Here is a 24,606-nt window from a genome sequence, read left to right as displayed (position 1 = left end):
TGGCAAGACATCTTGGAGTGATGGAGCTGGGTCTGAAATGACAAGTGACAGGCAAGAGTTAGTGGAAGAAATCAGCTGAGGAAGGGGATGCTGAAGTGACCCTTGGAGACCCTTGGAGACAATGAGGGATGTTGAAGCAGAGGGGAGAGGCCATGGTGAAAGGGAAATTACAGAGGCTAGTGCTTTGTGGAAGAGCTGGTACCTGCCTGTGTGGATGAGATGCCCTATATTACGAGTGACCCACATGGTGTCCTCTAGATGTTGTTGGCATACAACTCCCACCAGCCCCAGCTAATGTTGCCAAAGTCTCAGAATGATCTGAGTTGAAGTCCACAATGTTTAATGGACACTGCATTGGGTACCTCTTCTCCTGACTCTCATTAGGTATCTCTTACAAAAGACACTTTACAAATGGCATAGAATGATGCAATATCTAAGGTATGTAGGGTGCAGGAAAGAAAAAAAAGGTGACCACAGCAGATAATCAGATAATAAAGAAGGACAGGCCATAGCTCAGTGGTAGAGCATCTTCCTTGCACAAAGGAGATCACAAGTTCAATCCCTGGCATGTCCTGGTAGGGCTGGGAGAGTCTCCTGCCTGAAAGCCTGGAGAGTTAGTGTCCATCCCTTTTCACAGTGCTGACCAAGATGGACCAAGAGCTGGTACCCACCTTTGTGGATGCGAGTCAACCATACCTTTTCCTCTTCCTGTTTTGGGGCAAGTAGCCTGCAAACATGTGCAGACCATGCAGGAGTCCCTATTTTCCAGAGACAGTCCCGGATGTACAGAAACCATCCTTGTTTCTGATGTCCTGCTTTTCCTTAGGATGTCCCTGTTTTCGTCTGAGAAATGTTGGAGGCTATGGAGTTATATTAGCCCCCAAGACAAAGGCATCTGAAGGCATCCCTGTATGGGGAAGTTTTCTTAAAATATTTAATGTTTTATTGTGCTTTTGTATATATTTGTATCCTTCTAGAGGGGCTGGAGCAAACCAGTCAGACAAGTAGGATTTAGATAGTAAAATTATTACTATTATGGTAATAGATGTCCCCAGTGCTCCCCCCCCCCAGGGTACTCAAGGGTACGTAGTACTGGCATCTCTCTCTCTCTCTCGTTAAAAATTGTGGCTCTTACTGTAACAACTTCCTGGTGAGTACTGGCACCTATTTTTACAGAAAGAAAGCACTGGATGTCCCTATTTTCATGTAAACTTTTTTGGAGGGTATGCAGAATCAGAACTACTCTTAGCGAGGGATGGAGAAAGAAATTTGTTTTAGTTTGCAAATAAAGGCAATTTTACCTAATTTTTACATTCTGAAACAAAACACGGATGGACATAAAAGGGGCCTGCTATGTCAGGCCAGTTGTATGAAACTGCGAGGAACTAAAGTTACTGGGAAGGTCAGGGAGCGAGAGAGAGAGAGAGAGAGAGAAAGAGAGAGAGAGGAAACCAAAATGAACAGATTCCTCCACCCCTTACTAGGATGTGGCTCACACCACTTGACCCAAAATCTGATATTTAGGAACGTAAGAAAAACCTGCTGGGTCAGCAAATGGCCCAACACCCTGTTCTCACAATCACCAACTAGCTAGATGCATCTTCAGGAAAACCCAAAAGCAGAACCAGAGCAGGACAGCAACTCTCCCCTCCTGAGGATTTCAGCAATTGGCATTCAGAAGCATTCAGCTTCCAACCATGGGAGCAGAGAATAGCCATCATGGTTAGTGATTTAATTATTTCACCCACACATACAGAATTAGAATGAATGAAAAGTACTTACCAAGAGCAGTAGCAGAAGACAGAGAGAAGGTTCTTGAGTCTGATGAGATCGGTTTCCTGTGCCATGTGCTTTTATACAGTTTATTAGAAAAAGGAAGTCACGTCTGAATCACAGCTGAGTATCACCTTTGCTGCACATATCAAAGCTACATTGGCCTATGTTATTTTCTAAGGCTGCAAGCATATTATAGGGTCTCCTCATATTATTATAGGGTAACTATATTATAACCTCTTGCAACCTCTCATTTCAGATATTATAGTCCTTGGCTGTAGCTAATTCTACTCCAGTCAGATCAACACTGATGTGTCTTTCATTAATTTGTTGTTGTTGTTGTTTAAGGTGGTGGTTTGTGTTCATTGTCTATGTTTCCTGAACCCATAACACACCGGAAGCCCCTTAACTTCCATTCTCCTTTATGAGGACAATGGGAACTAAATTTGCACCCATTAAAAAAATGCATCCAGTGAGTTATACCTAACACATAAACCGCTGACCTGCCCATGTCTGCTTGATTCAGTGTGTACTTGGAGGAGGAATGACCAGCTGGAGAAGCCCAGAAAGAAAGAAACACTATGGTACACAAGCATCACCACAATCAGACGCCTTCATCTGCCCCAGCTGCCAAAAAACATGTATCTTCCATATTGGTTCCTACAGTCACAGAAGGCAGTGTAACTCTACAATGGTTTGACTTCACCCCCAAAGACGCACTCTTCCATTATCTCCTGAGACAGACTAAGAACAAGAAGTAGACTCAGAATCAGAGGAGACCTATTGAAATCAGTGACCATGGCTAACTCCAAACTGCATGAATGGTCTGCAAATAGAAAATGCTAGTCAAGGCAAACAAGTGTAAAGAAATGATCTCAATGCTAGACTTCTGTTGATGCAGCCTAGAATAGCATTAGCTTATTTGCTTCTGCATCACACTCTTGACTTTTGTTAATCTGGTGGTCTATTAAGACTCCTAGATCCTTTTTACATCTATGACTAGTAAGCCAGGTGTCCCCTATCTTACATTCGTGTATCTAGTTATTCCTGTTTATGTGTTGAAGCTTACATCTGTCCATGTCAAAATTTATTTGCTTAGTTTTGACCCAGTTCTCAATCCTGTCAAGGTCACCTTGAATCCTAATTCTGTCTTCTGTGGCATCATTCCTTTATTCAAGTCATTTTAAAATATGTTGATCATGTATCTGTTATTTGCATTCAATTCCAAGAAGGCAGAACACTGCTTTGCTACAAAATCCACAAATGTGCTCTTCCCACCAATTTATAATCAATAAAATCTCACCAACTTCTAACAAATGTATCTCATAGGGGAATGGTTGGCAGGAGCTGGGACAGGGCAACAGGAGCGGGGATTCGAGCCGCCAACCTTCTGATCAGAAAGCCCAAGAGGCTCAGTGGTTTTGACCACAGCGCCACCCACATCCACAGATTGAAAAAATATTTATAATATCCCACATACATTTTGAATTTAAAAGAAAGTTAAACTTTTTTTAGGGGCAGGGGGAAGAAATGGTCAGGGGTTGGGGGACCATCCTATTCCTAATTTCCTTTCTGTATCTTATTCGTGCAAGAACATCCTTCCCTAAGATTTCTAATATGGTTTGCTGACTAAAAAAATCCTGTAAAATTTGTAGGAGTGTCTTCTAGGAGTGGCCGCTTCTGGGAAGCTCAGATTCCTTTGGATTTCTCCCTTGTTGCTTTAGAACTAAGAACAGGTGGTCGGGCTAAGATCAGTACCACACCCAGAAGCTAAAAGCATCTTTGCCACTGTAGTTCCTTTACAATATTCGGCCGAAACAAAATAAACATTAGCACCTGGTCCTGGTAATTTAAGTTTATTAATTAATCCTTTCTTGTTGGCAGGTGTAAGCCTCATTACATAAAAAATATATGCTTGAGAAGAGTTTTATTATGAAACCACACCTTTCAGTTATCCTGCCACGGTGGTGATTAAAATTGTAGTAATAGAATGTAAGTAGCACCCCGTGCTCAGTGCCATCCACTTATAGATAGCCAAAGGCATTCCTTCTCTCAGAGACTTAGATCAAAGCAACCAAGAGGCAGCTGGTTTTTGTGTTTGTGTTATAGTTATCTGTGTAAGACAGGCTTCGTCATTAGGGCTCCATGGTTCACCTCTGTATTGCGGTCCTTCATTCCATACAGGATGGAGAGAAAAAAAATCTCAGGGGTGGGCAGGAGAGGCAGAGCATCAATAGGTAAAAAAAAAGGTAAAGGTAAAGGACCCCTGAACAGTTCTGTCCAGTCACAGGCAACTATGGGGTTGCGGCGCTCATCTTGCTTTCAGGTCAAGGGAACTGGCGTTTGTCCACAGACAGCTGGTCAGGTCATTTGGCCAGCATGACTAAACCGCTTCTGGCACAACGGGACACCATGATGGAAACCAGAGTGCATGGAAACGCCTTCTACCTTCCCGCCGCAGTGGTACCTATTTATCAACTTGCACTGGTGTGCTTTGGAACAGCTAGGTTGGCAGGAGCTGGGAAAGAGCAATGGGAGATTACTCCATTGCGGGGATTCGAACCGCGACCTTCCGATCAGCAAGCCCAAGAGGCTCAGTGGTTTTTGTTTTTTAAAAAATCAGTTTTTATTAGTTTTCATACATATATCAAACATTCAACTTAACCAAACAATCATTTTGTAAATTCTCCTCTGCCCCTTCGGGGGTGGTGCTGTGGGTTAAACCACAGAGCCTAGGACTTGCCGATTGGAAGGTCGGCGGTTCGAATCCCCGTGGCAGGGTGAGCTCCCGTTGCTCGGTCCCTGCTCCTGCTAACCTAGCAGTTCGAAAGCACGAAGTGCAAGTAGATAAATAGGTACCGCTCTGGCGGGAAGGTAAACGGCATTTCTGTGCACTGTTCTGGTTCACCAGAAGCAGCTTAGTCATACTGGCCACATGACCTGGAATGTGTACGCCAGCTCCCTCGGCCAATAAAGCGAGATGAGCGCCGCAACCCCAGAGTCGGCCACGAATGGACCTAATGGTCAGGGGTCCTCTCCCCCTTGGTTTCCCTCCATTTCTGTTTCCGGTTTGTTAAAGCACTTGCTGCATTCTGCTGCTTATATATAGTAGTATATTATCACATTGTTATCTTTCTTGTTCTCTCTAATTACATTATATATGTTTATTTAAATCCTGCCAAAGAATCCATACTTTTACATTGCTTCTGCAAATATGTTACAAAAGGTTCCCATTCTTTTCAAAAGTCACACAGTTTGTCTGTCAATTTTGCTAATTCTGCATATTCCGTCAACTTTTCATGCCATTGTTCTTTGGATGGTATTTCTCCCGTCTTCCAGTTTTGTGCTATTAAAATTCTTGCTGCTGTTGTCACATACATAAACAGTGTTCTCAATTCTTTCTTCACATCTTGTCCTAAAACACCCAACAGAAAAGCTTTTGGTTTCTTTACAAATGTTATTTTAAACATTTTTTTTTCCAATTCGTTATAAATCATTTCCCAATAATTTTTTACAATTTTACATTCCCACCACATATGGTAAAAGGTCCCTTCCTTTTCTTTACATCTCCAGCAACATCTTTTGTTCTGTTTTATACATCTTTGTATAAAGGGCAATCTGACTGCGACATCTGTCACCCCATTGATTTGGCAGAGGCTCAGTGGTTTAGACCACAGCGTCACCCGCATCCCTACAGAGCATCAATATGAACAGAGGAACCTATTATATCTTGAGGTGACATCCACACCAAATGTTTACCATACTTGGACGCCACTTTAAACAGTCATGGCTCCCCCCAAAGAATTCTGGGAGCTGCAGTTTGTTAAAGATGATGAGAGTAATTAGGAGACCCTGTGCCCCTCCCAGAGCTACAAATTACCAGAGTAGTTTAACAAGCAATCCCTCTTGCCAGTGAACTCTGGAGATTGTAGGCCTGGGAGGGGTATAAGGGAATCCAGACCCTCCAAGTGTCCCTATTTTCCAGGGATGACCCTGTTTTAGAGAAGCTGTCCCTGTTTCTGATGGATCCCAGAATGTCCCACTTTTCCTTATGATGTCCGTATTTTTCATTGGAGAAATGTTGGGGGATATGGAGTTATCCGACCTACGAGCTATCTGAAGGCAATCCTGTATAGGGAAGGGGTTTTTTTAATGCTTAATGTTTCATTATGTTTTTATGTATGTTGGAAGCAGTCCAGAGTAGCTGTGGCAACCCAGTAAGATGTATGACGTATAAATAGTCAGATTATCATTATGGAATGGGGTGTCCCTGTTTTCTTTGGAGAAATGTTGGAAGGTATGGGAATCTCCTAGCAACACTCAGCATGTTTAAGAAACTGAGGCTCCCAGGATCCTTTGGGGGAAGCCGTGATTGTTTCATGTGGTATGATGATGCAGTAAATGTAAGGTGCAGGAGGGTGGTGGCAGCAGTGGTCGTGGGACTAACTTAAATCCTTCAATCTCAATGCTTTGTAGACCTTATATGCACAGTTACAATTCCCATAATACAGTGGTACCTCGGGATGCGAACGGGATCCATTCCGGAGCCCCGTTTGCATCCTGAACATAACACAAGATGCGACAGCGTGTCTGCGCAGGTCGCGTTTTGCAGCTTCCGCGCATGCGCATGACGTCATTTTGACCGTCTGTGCATGCGCGAGTGGTGAAACTCAGAAGTAACGCGCTCCGTTACTTCCTGGTCGCCACAGAGTGCAACCTGAAAGCGTTCAACCTGAAGCGTATTTATCCCAAGGTGTGACTGTATTTTATTGTGCCCCCCATAATATTTTATTCAAGCTGGCATCCCTGCCCACAAGTTGTTGACCCAAGATAGCAAGATGTTGCTCAAGGGACCTGGACACTGAGGATGTTAACCTCCAGAAATGCATGGTGGAAGAGGCAACCCAGTTTTGTAGGAAGTAGTAGATAGCCCCATTGAGGCCTGTAATTTTCTCAAATGAAAGAGGACTGCAGGTTTAAACATATTCATCAGTTTAGCTGCCATAAGGCATGGGTGGACATTCGTGACTAAAGTCAAATTAGCTAAAATCTTCCCTTGGGCAAAAGAAGGATATCCGAGACAGCTGGTTTGATCCACACACAACAGTATAAAAGCTATCACAACTCTTCAGTCTTTCACTAGCACCTTTCAACCCCTCCTGACGCTTCAGCGACTAGGTAAGTCTGCTCTAACTGTGCTCTTGTTTCCCCCCTCTATTTTGTGCCACCCTTTCCAAAAACTTTGAGAGCCGCTGCCACTCAGTGTGGATAATCTTAAACTAGATAGACCAGGGTTTCCCAAACTCAGGTTTCCATCTGCTTTTGGACTAAGGTTGCCATAGTTTAAAAAGTGAAAATATGGACAGAAAAGCTGTTGAGCTGCTTTTTTGGCAAAGCTGTTGAGCTTTTCTTTCGAAAAGAAAACAAAACATGAGTTTTGGAGCTATTTTTAATTAAAATAGCCCAGATACTGTTTACAAGGGCTGAATAATGGCTATGTCAGGGAAATTCCGGATACGTGGAAACCCTGTTTTGGACTACACTTTCCATCAAGTCCTGCTAGCTAGGGATGATGGGAGTTGCAGTCCAAAAGCATCTGGATACCCAGGTTTGAGAAACTCTGAGATAGATTATGGGTCTAACTCAGTTGAAGCAGCCTCTGATGTTCCTGTGCAATAATCTGACATGTCCACCATGGCAAACTCCAGGTTTGGGGAGGCCCTGAGAAATGTGCATTCTGTTGATGGACTTAACAATCAGGCCTGCTGTGCAGGAGCATCCAAATGAACCAGTTAGATGATTTTAGACTCTGGACTGAATAGCCCTTTAAGATGCTACCATGTATTATTTAGTTTCAAAATTCAGGAAGCCAAACCTACATTTTAGGCAGGGGACACCCATTCACTCAGTACACTAATACAACTGAGGGGGCTTTGAACCTCTGCTCCAAATTCCTTTCTTGACTGTAACACAGGGCAGGTGGATATCCTTTTTAATTTTCCCACAATGGCACCCCCACACCCTTTGCAGGTCTTTCTTTCTAGTGATTAGGAAGCTGCCTTCAACTGATTTAGGATTTTGGTCCATCTTGGTCAGCACTGTAAACAGGGATGGACAGTAGCTCTCCAGGTTTTCAGGCAGGAGACTCTCCTAGCCCTACCAGGACATGCCAGGGATTGAACTTGTGAACTCCTTTGTGCAAGGAAGATGCTCTACTACTGAGCTATGGCCTGTCCCTCTTTATTATTTGATTATTTGCTGTGGTCAACTTTTTTCTTTCCTGCATCCTACATACCTTAGAGGGACGCGGGTGGCGCTGTGGGCTAAAGCCTCAACGCCTAGGGCTTGCCGATCGAAAGGTCGGCGGTTCGAATCCCCGCGGCGGGGTGCGCTCCCGCTGTTCGGTCCCAGCGCCTGCCCACCTAGCAGTTCGAAAGCACCCCCGGGGGCAAGTAGATAAATAGGTACCGCTTACCAGCGGGAAGGTAAACGGCGTTCCGTGTGCGGCTCTGGCTCGCCAGAGCAGCGATGTCACGCTGGCCACGTGACCCGGAAGTGTCCCCGGACAGCGCTGGCCCCCGGCCAATAAATGTGAGATGGGCGCACAAACCCCACAGTCTGTCAAGACTGGCCCGTTCGGGCAGGGGTACCTTTACCTTTACCTTTACCTTTACATACCTTAGATATTGCATCATTCTATGCAATTTGTAAAGTGTCTTTTGTAAGAGATACCTAATGAGAGTCAGGAGAAGAGGTACCCAATGCAGTGTCCATTAAACATCGTGGACTTCAATTCAGATCATTCTGAAACTTTGACAACATTAGCTGGGGCTGGTGGGAGTTCCATGCCAACAAAATCTAGAGGACACCATGTGGGTCACTCCTAATATAGGGCATCTCATCCACAAAGGCAGGTACCAGCTCTTCCACAAAGCACTAGCCTCTGTAATTTCCCTTTTAACATGGCCTCTCCCCTCTGCTTCAACGTCCCTCATTGTTGCACAAGTCTTCAAGGGTGGACTTCAGCATCCCCTTCCTCAGCTGATTTCTTCCACTAACTCTTGCTTGTCACTTGTCATTTCAGACCCAGCTCCATCACTCCAAGATGTCTTGCCAGCCCTGCTGCGTCTCATCCTGTGCCCCATCTTGTGTCAGCTACCCGGTCGGTGGTCTGGGCTCACTGTGTTCACCTTGTGGGGGCTTGTCATCCTACGGGGGCGGAGTGTCATCGAGTAGCCTCGGCATAACATCTGGAGCCAATGTTGGCTGCGTCAATCAGTTACCACCATGTGAAGTAGTCATCCAGCCGCCTCCCGCAAGTGTGGTAATCCCAGGAGCAGTCCTTGTCGCCTCTTGCGAGCCAGTTAGAGTGGGGGGATACACCGCCTGCGGTGGGGGCTCCGGCGGAAGCTCATACGGCCGCTTGGGTCTGTGCCAACCTTCCCGCCGAGTGTCCGTTGCCAAGGTTTGCGGTTCTCCCTGTTAAGCTCAAAGTCACAGGAACAGGATATAATCTTTAAAAATGGTACCTGAAAAATTACAATATGGATTCATGGCTGATGATGATATGATGGGCCTGGGTGTCATCACTGCTGAGCCCCCTCAATCCACAACACTGTTAACTGGATCTGTGGCTGCTCAGCATTCTTGGTGCTTGTGTCCATCTCTATGCTAGATTGTAGATCTGCTGCTTAGACGTTTTCTCTTGACCTTGATTAATGTAATCCAAATGGGAATTGCAATGACATGAAATGTTATTTCCTTCTTTGGTTTTCTGTACGCTTAACTATTCTGAAGGACGCCCAAGTTTTATTGATGCCTCAACTGTCCTGTTAAACCCATGTCTGCCTTTGGATTCCTTTGCTTTCAGAGTAAAATATTTTATTTTTGTTCCCTTTGACATTTGCTCACCAGGCAAATGTTTTCACGCACTCCATTAAAGCTTCTGCATTTGAAAGAAAAAGAATTGTTGTGTTTGCTTCTTATTTTGAAAAAACCCCAAACCTTTTTGGGCCACACAGATCATCCATCCATCAACCATCCCTAGTTATCTGTCTCTGTCACCTGATACTTAGGTACCTTTATGATTCCAATTTTCTGAGATGCATTCTAGAGAAACAAAAACTCCCACACTTCCTTCCAGACCTCATCCTCACCAACTCCTCTTTGCAATCTCCTTGAGTGTTTTGTCCTGCATGGAATTCTGATAATACTACTTTCTGGTCTGGATGGGAGATAGAGAGGACAGTGAGTGCAGTGTGTGTGTGTGTAAAAAGGATCTAAAATATAAATGTAAAATTTACATTTGTTGTTCCACCCATTTTTCTCTCTGGTCCTGCGCACCTCTGACATGTGGCCCCCAGAAGGTTAACCAGACTAAAAACTGGCCCTTTGAAGATGGATCCCCATAACTGGTATATCATCTCTTGCCCTTAGGCAAGTTGAGGATCTTCCACATTTCCATTTGCCTTACCACTTTCACCCTGGAAAACCAGTGATTTAGTGCGAGACAAACATCAATCAGGTTTTCCGCAGATGGCTGTGTGGATATTTCACACACACCCCCCACTGCAAGAATCTACTGACAATGTTTTCAGAAAGGAGGGGGCGGAATCTGCTCATCGCTTCTTCCGCTCCAGCCTGACTCCGCTAAAAAGTCTGAGTGTTATCTGTGTAGAGATAAGATGACTGCTTAAGCAACTGTAACACTCATGCAGTACAGTAGCCTCCGATAGTCGTTAGTCTTTAGTTTATTTTAGTTTTCAGTAGCTGTAAAAGAATAAAGAAGTTATGCTTCAGAGCCGTCGTTTGTGTAGTTCATACTCTGCTGTGCTCTGCTGACTTTGGTGCTCACAGCTCAAAGCTGTGACTCCATTGCACTTAGACCTGCTTCCCTGCAGTGGAAGGTCTCTGGAAGTGCTTTCCCAGTCGGGGCTGAAGAGGTTGAGCCCAGTTGTTGGCACCGGCTCAAAGGCGAAGCTGACAGGCTGTATGTTCCGATTTAGTGCTAAAGTGTGAGTTTACTGGGGGAAAGCAGTGGGGTAAAGGCAGAATCACTTGGGCCCATGCTTCAAAAGCATGGGGCATATGGAGAAAAGCTCAGACCCATGCTTTCTAGGCTCGGGACAAGAGGAAGTGCAGACAGAGTCCTAAATCTCAGCATATCTGACTGGGTCAAATTTCCCCTTTGAATGGCCTACAGTTTGAGTGGAATCACCTGGAGTAGGGCAGGTGAGAAACAAGGATTGCTTACGCACACCCAAAATAAACACATTAGACATGTCTAGAGCTAAAGGCCACGGGGTGGAGACAATCGGTAGGCAGGTTTTTTCTGCTTCTTTCTTAATGCTATAACTCAGGGTCATCCAATGAAGGTACTTCTTCACTCAGAATCTTTTCAAATTATGGGTGGCATTAAACTACACTTTGGGACGCAGGTGGCGCTGTGGTCTAAACCACTGAGCCTAGGCTTGCTGATCGGAAGGTCGGCAGTTCGAATCCCCATCCCAGCTCCTGCCAACATAGCAGTTCGAAAGCACGTCAAAGTGCAAGTAGATAAATAGGTACCGCTCCGGCGGGAAGGTAAACGGCGTTTCTGTGCGCTGCTCTGGTTTGCCAGAAGCAGCTTAGTCATGCTGGCCACATGACCCGGAAGCTGTCTGCGGACAAACGCCGGCTCCCTCAGCCAGTAAAGCGAGATGAGCGTTGCAACACCAGAGTCGTTCATGACTGGACTTAACTGTCAGGGGTCCTTTACCTTTTTTAAACTACATTTTAGACATAGAATTGTAGAGTTGGAAGAAATCCTAAAAGTAATCAAGTTCAACCCCCTGCAATGCAGGAATCCCAACTATAGTATCTATGACAGATGGCCATCGAAGCTCTGCTTTAAAGCCTCCAATGAAGGAAAGTCCACTACCTTTCAAGGGAGTCTGTTCTACTTTGGAACAACTCTTACCGCCGTAAAGTTATTCCTGACGTTTAGTCAGAATCTCCTTTCTTGTAAATTGAAGCCATATTTCCTCTTTTCCTTGCTAAATATACCCAGCTCCTTCAACCATTCCTCATAAGGCTCAGAGTAGACCCACTGAAATTTATGAACAAGACTCCATTAATTTCAACATGAGAAAAACATGGTTCAATTTGCTCCCACAAGAGGTAGCAACAGGTACCAATCTGGACAGCTTTAAAAGAGGATTAGACATTTCATGGTGGATAAGAAAGCTATCAATGCCTACTAGTCACAAGGGCTGTGTAGAACCTCCACAAAGAATTATGGAGGCTGTAGCTATGATTCCCAGAGTTCCTTGGAAAGAGGAACTGATTGTTAAATTGCTCTAGGTGATAATATTGATGGTGTCTTTGCACTGGGCTTTCCTTCTCTCCCTCCCTTCTCCCTCTGCTGAAGCCTGATGGAATTGCAACCGTTAGGTGACAGCTGATAGTGGAACAAGTCTGGTGGAGCTGGTTTCTCAGGTAAGTTATTGGAGTAGGCTTACTTCACTCTTCAGTCCTGCTTCCTCTGCAGCAGCATCATGGGATAGATGCTGCTAGGTGACGGTAGAAGGAGGGGCCTGATGGAGCTGGTACCTCAGAAGAGTTGACTGAATGGCCCTCCTTCTCCTCAACCTTGCTCTGCTATGGTCTGTTGGAATACCTTTTGTTTGTTTTGTAATAGATTTGGGGGGATCCACCTAAGCCCTAGAATTTAATAAATGGTAGGATTTTGTTTATTTGGGATGAGATGGGAGAAATACCAGCTGCACAAGAATTTCCTGGCTAGCCTATGCAAAACGACCTGGCCAAGCTAGGGGCCATTAAGAAACAATACAGGGCCATCGAGAGCCATTGGCAATGCAAGAAAACTCCTTCCCCTTGGCCTGAGGTGTGAACAGAGACTGGGGGGTTGGAAGCTTGCCAGGGTAACTGGGGGTAAGGAAAGGAGAGTTTTTAGCAAGGTGATCTGGGAGGAAGAGAAAAGGGTGGGATGGCTGATGGTTGACTGGGAGAGATGTCTTGGATTCCAGGGCTGCACTACAGTGGGGGACAAGTCTCTCTTGAAATGACCATGCTGTAAGATCTGGACACCATGCAGACTGAAGGTGTAAATAGGTGAATAAACCATATTTCTTAAACTATGAGAGTCTCTGCCATACAGTGGTGCCTTGGTTCTCATAGAATCATAGAGTTGGAAGAGACCACAAGGGCCATTGAATCCAACCCCCTGCCAAGCAGGAAACACCATCAGAGCACTCCTGACATATGGTTGTCAAGCCTCTGCTTAAAGACCTCCAAAGTAGGAGACTCCACCACACTCCTTGGCAGCAAATTCCACTGTCGAACAGCTCTCACTGTCAGGAAGTTCTTCCTAATGTTTAGGTGGAATCTTCTTTCTTGTAGTTTGGATCCATTGCTCCGTGTCCGCTTCTCTGGAGCAGCAGAAAACAACCTTTCTCCCTCCTCTATGTGACATCCTTTGATATATTTGAACATGGCTATCATATCACCCCTTAACCTCCTCTTCTCCAGGCTAAACATGCCCAGCTCCCTTAGCCGTTCCTCATAAGGCATCATTTCCAGGCCTTTGACCATTTTGGTTGCCCTCCTCTGGACACGTTCCAGTTTGTCAGTGTCCTTCTTGAATTGTGGTGCCCACAAACACCATGATACTCAAACAACTTAGAACGCAAACACTGCAAACCCAGAAGTAAATGTTCCGGTTTGCGAACTTTTTTTTGGAAGCCGAGCATGCTCCGTTTTGATTGTTACGCTTCTGATTTGAGTGCCACATTTCTGTTTTGAATGTTATGCTGAGGTCTCTGTTTTTGCTATTTATTTTGTGTTTTGTTGGCTTTTTTGTGTGGCTGTGTGGAACCCAGTTCAGCTACTGATTGACTGATTATGTGACTGCAGTACATTATTTATTGCTTTCATTTTATGGATCAGTGGTCTCATTAGATAGTAAAATTCACATTAAATTGCTGTTTTCAGGGTTGTTTTTAAAAGTCTGGAACGGATTAATCCGTTCTGCATTACTTTCTATGAGAAAGCACACCTTGGTTTTGGAACGCTTTGGTTTTGGAATGGACTTCCGGAACAAATTAAGTTTGAGAACCAAGGTACCAATGTATATCAATTCTCCAAAGGAACACAGACCCTGGAACCCCTAAGAATCTTGCAGAGAGTGGGGGGTGGCAGATGACTTTTGTAGCAGTTTGTTTTTGTTTAGCAGTTGTGGAAACCTCTTATGCCCAGTGTCAGGGAACTGCCATCAGAGGCAAGAGGAGAGGTAAGACGCTCCAATGATGCAGGGGAGGGAACTAGCAAGGAGAGAGAGAGAGCTTCCGCTGGGGAAGGAAATCCAGGGGACACCAGGGAGAAAGGGGAGGCTGAGAGTACTGCGGAGGGGAGGCTCCGAGACTCTTCCAGTGAAATCAGCAGAGAGAGCACAGGACCTCCGCTTGGCACGCCCACGCTGCGCAGAAGGCTTCCGCGCAGAGAATCTAGGAGGAGACTTGGCGTCAAAGAATTTCTATGTTGGAGGAAGTTTAGGAGACGCCCACTCACGGATTCTGCCAGTGACTAAGACAGTCGCGTTGTAAGGGCTGTCAAACCAGGGAAATGTTTAGCTATACGACCAGCTTGGAGCAGTTTGCAGTTTACGCACAAGCAACCCCAATTCCCATTACACCCAGGTGCCAAATAGTGATGATTCATGATGATTCTACGTCTTTTCCCCACCTGGCCTACTTATTGAGTTAGTCAACTGAGGACTTGCTTTGCAAGTCATTGTAGTATAGTGATTAGAATGCTGATAGAGTTGAGGGTTCTAATCCCCTCTCAGCCAAAAAGCTCAGTGGGTGACCTTAGGCAGGTCACAGTCTCTCAGCCTAACCTACCTCACCGGGAAGCTGTGAGGATACAGTGGAGGGAGCAGGAGAACACCAAGTGTGCCATCTTGAGCTCCTTGGAGGAAAAGTAGAACATAAATGCAGTAAGTAAGTAAGTAAATATTAATATGTCAGAAGTCTGGTAGCAGATGACGGTGCTCCAACAGAAAATAGCATGTCATTCAGGATGGAACATCAACTCGAATGGACCGTTTTCAGCTTCAACTTTTGCATTTCCCCTCAGAAGAGCTCTCTGAGTTACACTGCATGGCAATAAAGATCTGTTCCATTTTGAACCTCATTGTATAATTTTAAGTACCTTTATTCTGAGGGGGCTTCTGTGCAAAACAAATGCAGACCACCATCCAAAATCCTGTTCTCACAATGGCCAATCAGATGATTCTAGGAAGCCCACAAACAAGTGATGAGGGTTGTCCTTCTCTCCAGTGGCGTTTGATATCCCAATGGGAAGCTGTTCCACAGCTGTAAGTATTCAGAGATGTACTGTCTTTGAAAGTAATATATATTAAATAATAATAATAATAATAATAATAATAATAATAATAATAATAATAATATCTTTATTGTCATTGCCCCCTCTCGGGGACAACAAAATTACTTGGCTGCTCCATCCACCCAGGTAGGGCACTCCACACAAAATCAAAACAACTATAAAAACACTAATTAAAACAATACAGTATAATACAGCAAGGAAGATTAGATGACTTTCAAAGTCCGGGCTTCCCATTCAGGGCTGAGATCGCTCTGGAGAAGAAGCTGTTCTTAAGATGGCTCATTCTTGTCTTCATCGACCTGTATCTCCGTCCCGACGGCAGGAGCTCGAAGAGACAGTGACCAGGATGTGATGGATCTTTTACTATGGCACCTTGTGGCATAAATCTGCCATAGACTAGTCCAAGAGGATTTCAGTGGTCCATACTTCTTCTATGAGACATCTTTCTTCTAGGGCAGGTACAAGGGGAAACTGGCATTCCCAGTGATTATGAACTCAACTCCCAGCATACCTGTAGATGGGCCACACTGACAGATGAAGCTGATGGGGTGTTGCGGGAGTCCAATGTCTGGAGGTGCCACAGGTTTCCCACCACCAAATGAAGGGAATCGGGCCCTGTGTAACCTCTCTGAGAAACATGTCTGGGTTTTTGCAGCCAGTCTTTAGGTGTTTCCTCAAATCCCACTGAGGAGGAACTTTCAGATTTCAAGTCACACTTTCACTTTGTTCAAGGGCAGCTCTGTATTTTAATATTCCCCCTTGTGCCTAGTCATGCTCAGCCATGAAGCTCTCTGGTTGACCTTGAACCATGATTCTTAGGATTCCCAGTCAACATAATATGACTTACTTCTGAGTAGACGTGTGCAGGATTGAACTGTAAAAAATAGTTGTGTTTATTGGCAAATGAACTGTGGTTTTTGTTTACTTTTACTTTTTTGTTGTTGGCCATAGACAGTGTGAGGAAGTGATGGACTGGTATTTTGAAAATTTGAAATAGCCCATAATTAAAATGTCATGTTTGTGGGGAATGTAATGATTATGGGAGATAGTTGCAATAGCACCTCATTAGTACTCACATAAAATTGATGGTGTGGGATTTAATTGTATGTTTCCTTGGTATTTGATTTCTATCACATTTCCGTTGCTACCTCTTAAGCCATAGATGAGGAACTTCCACAAATCCAGATTTTGAACTATGACTCCAGTGATCCCTGGCCATTGGCCACACCAGTGGAAACTGCTCTGTTAGGGAAAGTGGGGGCACTGTCCTACCAATCTCAGTCTGCCTTTAGCCTTCACCCACCTTCCTGACTTCTTGCTTATAACCAGCCCAGGAGATAGTCCAGACTGTTAGCTTCCTACCCCTCCTCCTTGGTCTCAATGTTGCCCTTATAGAATCCATCAGGGAGAAGGAAAGAGACAAAATTAGAATAAGTTGGCTTTGTCTGTCATTGGCTTTCCCTGATTACCACCCAACCAATCCCAATGGACAACATCCACCACTGGGCCATGTTGGCTGGGGATAATGGGAACTGGAGTCTGCAACGTGCACAGAGAAACATGCCCACTTACTTATCTAGAATTAGCCCATTTGTATATCTAGGTAAGTATTATCTTCACCAGGAATGGGGAATCTGTGGTCCTCCAGATGTTACCAAGCTACAACTTTTGACCATTGGCTCTGCTGACCACTGGGTCTGGTGGTAGCTGGGAATCCAACAACATCTGAATAGACATGGGCTCCCTAGCCCTCTGTGAGTGCTTTTAATGTATGATCCCTGATTGGTTGGGACATTATTGGACTAGGACAGGTGTGGGGAATTTACGGCCCTCTGGATATTGCTGGATTACATATCCCATCATCCCTGACCATTGGCCATACTGGCCGGGACTGATGGGAATTAGAGTCCAACAACATCAGGTTCCCCATCCACGTTCTAAATCATAGGGTGGAATCTAATTAGGTGGAGTAAGTACTACATATATTTTTGTACAATGCATTTTATTGTCTAAGCAACAAAGCCAAAGAACATTTTCAAATGCCTTTAATGATGTCATCAGATGGACTTTGCAAGTATCTTTGCATGACATAAGTTATGGTTGGTCCTCCCCACCTGTTCCTCCTCCATCTTGTCTCCTTCGCTAAAATGTTGACATTTACTGTATTAATATCCAAACAGTGTTTCGTAACTTTGTGGCCCACAAAAGAAACCGGTGTGTGCACGCTTAGTGCATCTTACTTCTGAGTATGCAGGTTTAGGATTACAGTGAAGTGTATGCCTGCTAATGTTCTTCATGGTACTCTCTGCTGGTGTTCTCTACTTCCAACATACCTCTGATGAACCAGATGCTTTTGTTTCATAGTATTATTTATTTCACCTTCTATGAACACAGAACTCTACATAGCATAAGAAGAAAGGTATCTGGCTCAAGGAATGTACAAATCTGCATTAGGTGTGCCTAATGACACAGAGGCTCAACAATACCCTCCAAAGAGGCATTGCCATTACATTTGGGTGGGCAACTCCAATGACATGTAGTTCTCCCCTTTACTCACACTCGGAAAGGAAATACCTGGATGATGTAAGACTGATATTTAAAATGGGAGGGGGAAATGTGCCTCTGGTACCAGCAGTTTAGGAAGCAATCTGATGGCCAACAAAGAAAGCTTTAACTGCGGGCAGACTTATGACAGGTATGGGAACCTGTGGCCCTTGAGAGGCTGATGAACTACAGTTTCCCTTGACCACTGGCAATACTGGCTGGGGTTGACTGGAGTTGTAGTTTTGCAATATCTGAATGATCCCTGGTCAGCCACCCTTGAAGTATGGTTTAGGCCAGGGAACGGGAACATAGGATCCAGCAAATAGGATGAAGTACAGCTCCAATCATCCCCAACCATTGATGATGCTCAACAGTGCCTGAAGGACCAAAGGGTCCCTTGATGCTATTTTAGGCCTACTAACTCCTCTTCCACCTCTTCCTCCACCTCCTCCCACCTCTCAACCTATGTCTTCTGGAATGCTCTGGACATAGTCACCTGAATTGCCCCACTCCAAAAAGAAAGACTCGGGCTAAAACTGTAATTCACAGCACCTGTGATTATTATTGTTGTTGTTTTCAAACTTCTACTACATGGATATACAAAATGGATGATGGCTGCCGATCCTGAACCTTTAAGGACAGGCGCCAATAACAAGTGTGGCCCCAATGTGTGGAGCATTGCTCCAGACTCCCGTTCCTAATGCAGCCCCTACTTCCTGTCCGCAGCGCCTCCTGCCTGAAACGGGCCTATTGCAAGATGGCCACACTTATGCTTCATGAAGGCAAGTGGCGAAGGTGGCAAAAATGATGGGTGGCTCAGGAGGCAGGTGGCAGTACCATGGAGGCAAGTGGCATGGGTCGAAGCCACATTCTGGGATTTCACAAGGCGGGGGCTCTGGGATGAGGATCTCTAGGTCCGTCAGCTTTGTTTCAGCCACAATAGCTGGTGGTTGCAATAGGAGCGTTGTTGAGGGTAGGCTTGTGCTGCAGGAGACGTTGTAGCCACAAAGCTCCCCGGGGAAAACCATGGCTATGTGGTGGGAGGCAAATCTAAAATGAAGTGGGGAAAGACACATATCACAAATAATGAAGCAATTAACCTAAAGCAGGGGTGTTCGACTTCCAAGAGACTGCGACCTACTCCCACTATGAATAAACTGGCAGCGATCTACCCATTGGATCGACCAGAGTTGTTGAGTTTTTTTGGGGGAGGATGACCAAAGGTTTTTTTGGGAGGGGTGATTGGGCAATCGCTGGAGCTCAACCAGGAATGACCAGGGACAGCCCACAATCAACCTGTAGATCGTGATCGACCGGTTGGACAGGCCTGACCTAAAGCATTGGCCTCTAGCTATGATGGCTATGTTTCACCAACACTGTTTTGGAAGCATGCCTCTGAATACCCGTTTCTGGGAATGGCATGTGTGGAGTGTTGCACCCAGGTCCTGCCCGCGTGCTTCCCATTGGTATCTGATTGGCAGTGGCTTTCCAGGGTCTATACAGGGTTTTCTCTGGAGGTGTCCTAGGGATTGAACCTGGGACCTTCTGCATGCAAAGATGATGCTATACTCCAGGAATGTCCAACTCCCAAGAGACTGCAATCTTTTTTTAGGGAGGTGATTCAAAAATGTTGATAAAGGGGAAAGTTGCTCACCAAAAGATCGCTAAGGAAGCAATAAGCCTCACAGCGAAAACTCCGTCTTCCGTTCTAGCGATCATGCATGAATGGTGGATGGGATGAGGGGGTGGGGCCAGTTGCTCTTTTGCCAACACAAAGGAAAGGGAGCCCGCGATCGACTGATCTACCAACACCTCCTGGGGATTGACCAGTAGATCATGATCGACCTGTTGGACATCCCTGCTCTACCCCACTGAGCTATGGCCTTTCCTCAATGTCTCTTCTACACAAGAGATACTTTCAGGATTCTTATATTGGGTATGAGCAAATCAACCCCCACTCTCTTCTTTCTAGATAAAGTTGGGTGGCAATTTTAACCAGAGGCCTTCTTAATTTTGTCCTTCACCAGGGAGAAGAGAACTGATCATTACCACAAACAGTTTGACTGAAAAACTGCATTCTCATTGTCATCTTCATCATCTTACTATTTTTATTATCATTACTATTATTTTACCACTACTATTACTTATTCTTATTACTACTGCTACAACTAATACCATTACTACCACTACCAATACTACTGTGACTGCTACTATTACCATCTACTATTACCAATACTATTACCATTACTACTACTATTACTATGACTATTACTCACAATCCCCAGATAGGTATAGACAAATCTATATATTTCAGATTCTCGGAGTTTCTCATATTCTGCATATTTCTGCATCATATATACATGTCCTCACAAAAAATAATCAGAATTGTAATGCAAATTTCTTCTAATATGGACATTTTCATTTGCATTTTTGCAAGATGCTATGTGTACTAATATGTGTATTTTGATGCACACAGTTCCCTAATCTACATAGTTTAGAGCACATTGAGACAGGGTTGGAAAGCTGTATTGGAAATTCAGAGGAGAACAAATTTCAAAGGATGGCTGCATTTCAGTTTGTGTATTGTCTCAGGAAGTGGGGAATAAATTGGAAACCAAACTAACATCCTCCCCACATGCCATATAGTCACAGACAGGAATTTGAAGAACCCTCATAAAAACGGAACACAGCAGGGCTATTTTTCTAGAAAAAATAGTGCGGGAACTCACCATGAACACCTCCCTTATTCTCTTTGAATGACAATGACGTCTACCTGAGAGTTGCCAGAACTGAGTTCCAGTGAGTTCCGGCTGAAAAAAATGCCCCAGAACATGGGTAGCTACTTTATTCCAAGTCAGACCATTGGTCCACCTTTCTCAGTATTATCAACCCTGGCAGCAGTTTCTAAGGGTTTAAGATAAGGAATTTCGCCCAGTCTTACTCAGAGATATACCTTACTCAGCCTTACTCAGAGATATACCTTCAGTATACCTGAAGGTGCGTCTCCACCCCCATCATTCAGCCTGGACACTGAGGTCCAGCTCCGAGGGTCTTTTGGCGGTTCCCTCCCTGCGAGAAGTGAGGTTACAGGGAACCAGACAGAGGGCCTTCTCAGTAGTGGCACCTGCCCTGTGGAATGCGCTCCCAGTAGATGTCAAGGAGGTAAACATCTATCTGATTTTTAAAAGAAGACATCTGAAGGCAGTTTTTAATGTCTGATGTTTTATTGTGCTTTTAATTCTGTCAGGAGCCGCCCAGAATGGCTGGGGAAACCAAGCCTGATAGGTGGGATATAAATTATTATTATTATTATTATTATTATTATTATTATTATTATTATTATTATTGCCAGGGATAGAGGCTGTGACCTTCTGCATGCAGAGCAGATGTTCTACCACTGAACTTTGCATATTCCACTTCACCAGGCATCTTGTTCTTTTTGTTACCTTGAAAATCCCTTGGCTGTTTCATCTATCCCCACGCCACCCTCCACCCCCACATCAATCTGGCGTGTTGCTTTAAGCCTGCAACCCCCAGTTTTGCATGCATAAAAGAGATCTAAAAATATGTAACCATAAATATCCCATAACACTTAGCCACATAGCTACTGAGAGAATATTGGGGCAGCCAGTTTCTTTCTTCTTCTTTTTAATGCGTTTATTAATTTTTCCAATAAAAACACCCAATTAGCATATCAAATCAGATCCAATAAAAATAAAAAACTAAAATAAAAAAGGTCCAATTGTCTTCCAAATTGTAATAATTTTGTTTTGACTTCCCACGGTCTGAAACTGGGGCAGCCAGTTTCTACACACCCATTTTATTGCATCTAAATAGCCACTTGAACTCCTTTTTTAATACAAAAAACTTGTTGTGTGTGAAAGCCAGACACCAGGCATAACAGCACAAACCACTCCTAGGTTGTCAGCATCCAATGCGACTTTTACTCTGAGTAGACCAATTGAAATTAATGAGTCTAAGGTAGTCATCCTCCTTAACTTCAATGAGACTTCTCTCAGTAAGACTCACATTGGCTATAACCCCCCCAAAAAACACCCTTCTGTGATGAAGGATTGTTTGGATGACATCTAGGTTTCCCTATGCATAGCCTTGCCTTGCTATGCTATGCTATGCTAGCCTTCATCAATGCAGGAGACCCACCACTAAGGAATTTCCCCAAGACATCTGCCCAAATGACAGACAGGTGGAAGCTATGGCTGGTGGCATTTCCATCAGCAAAAGCCCATGGAACCTTCTGAAACATAGCTTTCAGAGTTAGAGGTAAGATGGCAAGGGATCTCAAAATGACCCTGCTGCCGTCGCGTGATAGCAGTGGACCTGATCCAGGTCTCTTTTCCTGTACCAGCCTGGGAACTAGCACAGCAAAGAGGAATCCCCTTTTATCTTCCACCCTCATGAGCAGTGGGACTATGGCTGGATCGAAGGCTTAGCTCATGAGCAGTGGGACTATGGCTGGATCGAAGGCTTAGCTGATCCCTCAAGCCCTGCTGCTTTTAGCCACAAGGTTAACATGACATTTGCCCTGCTACCTGCAAGTAAGCCACACTCAATATAGTGGGTTTTTTCCTCTCAGCAAACATGCACTTTAAGCAAAAGCAAAAACTCCTACCCCACAATTGGTGTTTCATTTGCTATACAGAGATCTGAGCCCCTTGCCTTTGAACAGATCTTACCTGATTCTTCACAAGGTTCAGCAGATTGGGCTGGAAGAGAGCGGAGGAGGAAGAGCTCTTATACCATCTGCTCAGGAGCCTCGCGGGTAGGAAACACCCTCTGCTCATGTGGCTCCAATTTTCCCGCATGCCTCGCGCTTCTCTGAAATTGCTATAATTGTTCCTCCTCCCTGATTACAGCAATTGAGCGTTGTCTCTCAGCACCTGGTTTTAATATAGGGCAGCAACACATTGCTGTTACACCCTTCTGCTTCCTTTTAATTGTATCAAGGGAACACTGGAGCACCAAACCAATGCTGATTTCAGCAATCCTTGGTTTGTAAAACTGCCGGTTCCCAGACTCTCAGGCTTCTTTTCCAACAAGTCAGAAGCAGTCGTCTTCCCGAGATGCTCCCTCACTCCCAAAAGCAACTTTTAATTTCACTTGCCTGCCTTTGAAAGTGTCAGAACGTTTGTTTGTTTTTTGTTTGCTGAAAGCCAGCCCAGACTTAGAACGTGCACCTCACATTTCCTTCAAGTTTGTCCAGAACCCTCCGAGGCACAGTTTGTCTAAAGCTGATTAATAAACTAATGGCTGTGATTCATCTTCTCTATAGCTTGTTTCATGGTGGGGACAGGAGAAAACAGCTGTCTCGGAGACTTATCTTCAAGGATCACCAGACACTTTAAATTAATCGCTTGCAGTCACTACATCAGTGTCTTTTGAACCTGAAAGCTGTTTTCTATGATATGTAAATCAACTGCAGGGTTGTTGTTAATGATTTTGAAGGATAGCGGCAGTCTGCGCCAGTCTAATCTCCAGCACACTGCAATTCTGAGGTTATTATTGGGTCTAAGGCTACAAAGTGGCTTCTTAGACTCACACTTTTTCTTAGGACCTCTTCTGTGTCAACACCAACCACTTAGGGGTGTGTGTTTGTGTGTGGAGACATCAGACTTTATGGCAGGGTGGAACCTGTGGTCTTCTACATATTGTAGAAGTTGGAGTTGCACCATAGTATTGACCATGCTAGCTGAGATGATGGTAGGTTGTAGTCCAACAACAGATGGAGGGCCACAGGTGTTCTCCATCACTGAACTAGACCACCACTTCCCTTTCATAGCTACTACCACCACAACTCTGTTTTCTTCTAACACAGGGACTAGGAACAAAACAAACAATTAAACGCGGAAAAGTACACATAGCACCTCCACTCTCAATTCATAAAGTCTTTTTCACAGTTCGTTTACATTCGGCCATGGTTATTGTGTGGTTGGGGCAAAAGAGGGGGGGGGACCTATTTATATTTATATTTTTATTGGCATTGTCAGAGATTGGAGGTTCCAGAGCTTGGTTGGTTGTGTTTGGCTGGTTGCAGTATAGTTTGTTTGTATGTGTGAGGGTGGAGTGGGGTTGTCGGGTCAGATTAGCAATATTGATTCATATGCTGTTGTGGGGGATAGGTCATTGTCTTATTATGCCATGTATGTATGGCCACCTCATGAGAAGAGAAGACTCCCTGGAAAAGACCCTGATATTGGGAAAGATGGAGGGCCCAAGGAGAAGGGGACGACAGAGGGCGAGGTGGTTGGACTGTGTTCTCAAAGCTACCAACATGAGTTTGACCAAACTGCGGGAGGCCGTGGAAGACAGGAGTGCCTGGCATGCTCTGGTCCATGGGGTCACAAAGAGTCGGACATAACTAAACGACTAAACAACAACAACAAATGTGATAGAGGGGTGCCAAACTGAGGTGAAGGCATCCACCTTCACTTGTCCCCTTTTAGGTTAAGTTTGTTGGTTAAATTTTCTAGCAGGGCAGTTTCCCATATATTTTGGTACCTGTGTCCACTCCTGATAGGTCCTTCCAGTGTCTAGTTAGGATATTCCTAGCTGCTGAGAGTAAGTGACTTATGAGTTCCTTGTCGTGTGTTATTGTCCTGGAAAACAGGATATGCCTTATTGCGCTAGGGTTCAACTAGTTTCTCTGTATTAAGTGTAGGAAGCTGCCGTGTAGTCAAACCCTCAATCCATCTAACTCAGTATCATCAGCACCAGTAGCCTTCAACTGGTGAGTCAGGACCCACCAGTGGGTCACAGCATGATCCAAGGACGGTCACAATAGGAGCACTTCCACCATGAAAATATATGGTAAAAGATTAAAAAATAGATCCCAAATGTACGTTTGGATTAAAAGCAGGTTTTGGAAGG

General features: G+C 44.6%; 1 long non-coding RNA gene across 1 annotated transcript; it reads right to left on the bottom strand.

Annotated features, from left to right (window-relative positions):
• Window positions 1-17,528: 17,528 nt before the first annotated feature.
• LOC309521400 lies at window positions 17,529-22,796 on the bottom strand. The gene is made up of 2 exons (XR_014214659.1): window positions 22,416-22,796; window positions 17,529-18,771 (listed from the first exon to the last, which is right to left on the bottom strand). It is a non-coding gene; the product is annotated as an uncharacterized lncRNA (long non-coding RNA).
• Window positions 22,797-24,606: the final 1,810 nt, after the last annotated feature.

The sequence above is a fragment of the Podarcis vaucheri genome (genome assembly GCF_965113315.1).
Source record: "Podarcis vaucheri genome assembly, chromosome: 16".
NCBI classification, from domain to species: domain Eukaryota; kingdom Metazoa; phylum Chordata; class Lepidosauria; order Squamata; family Lacertidae; genus Podarcis; species Podarcis vaucheri.
The sequence above is the reverse complement of the archived record's forward strand: the minus strand, read 5'-3'. Positions and strand labels throughout refer to the sequence as shown.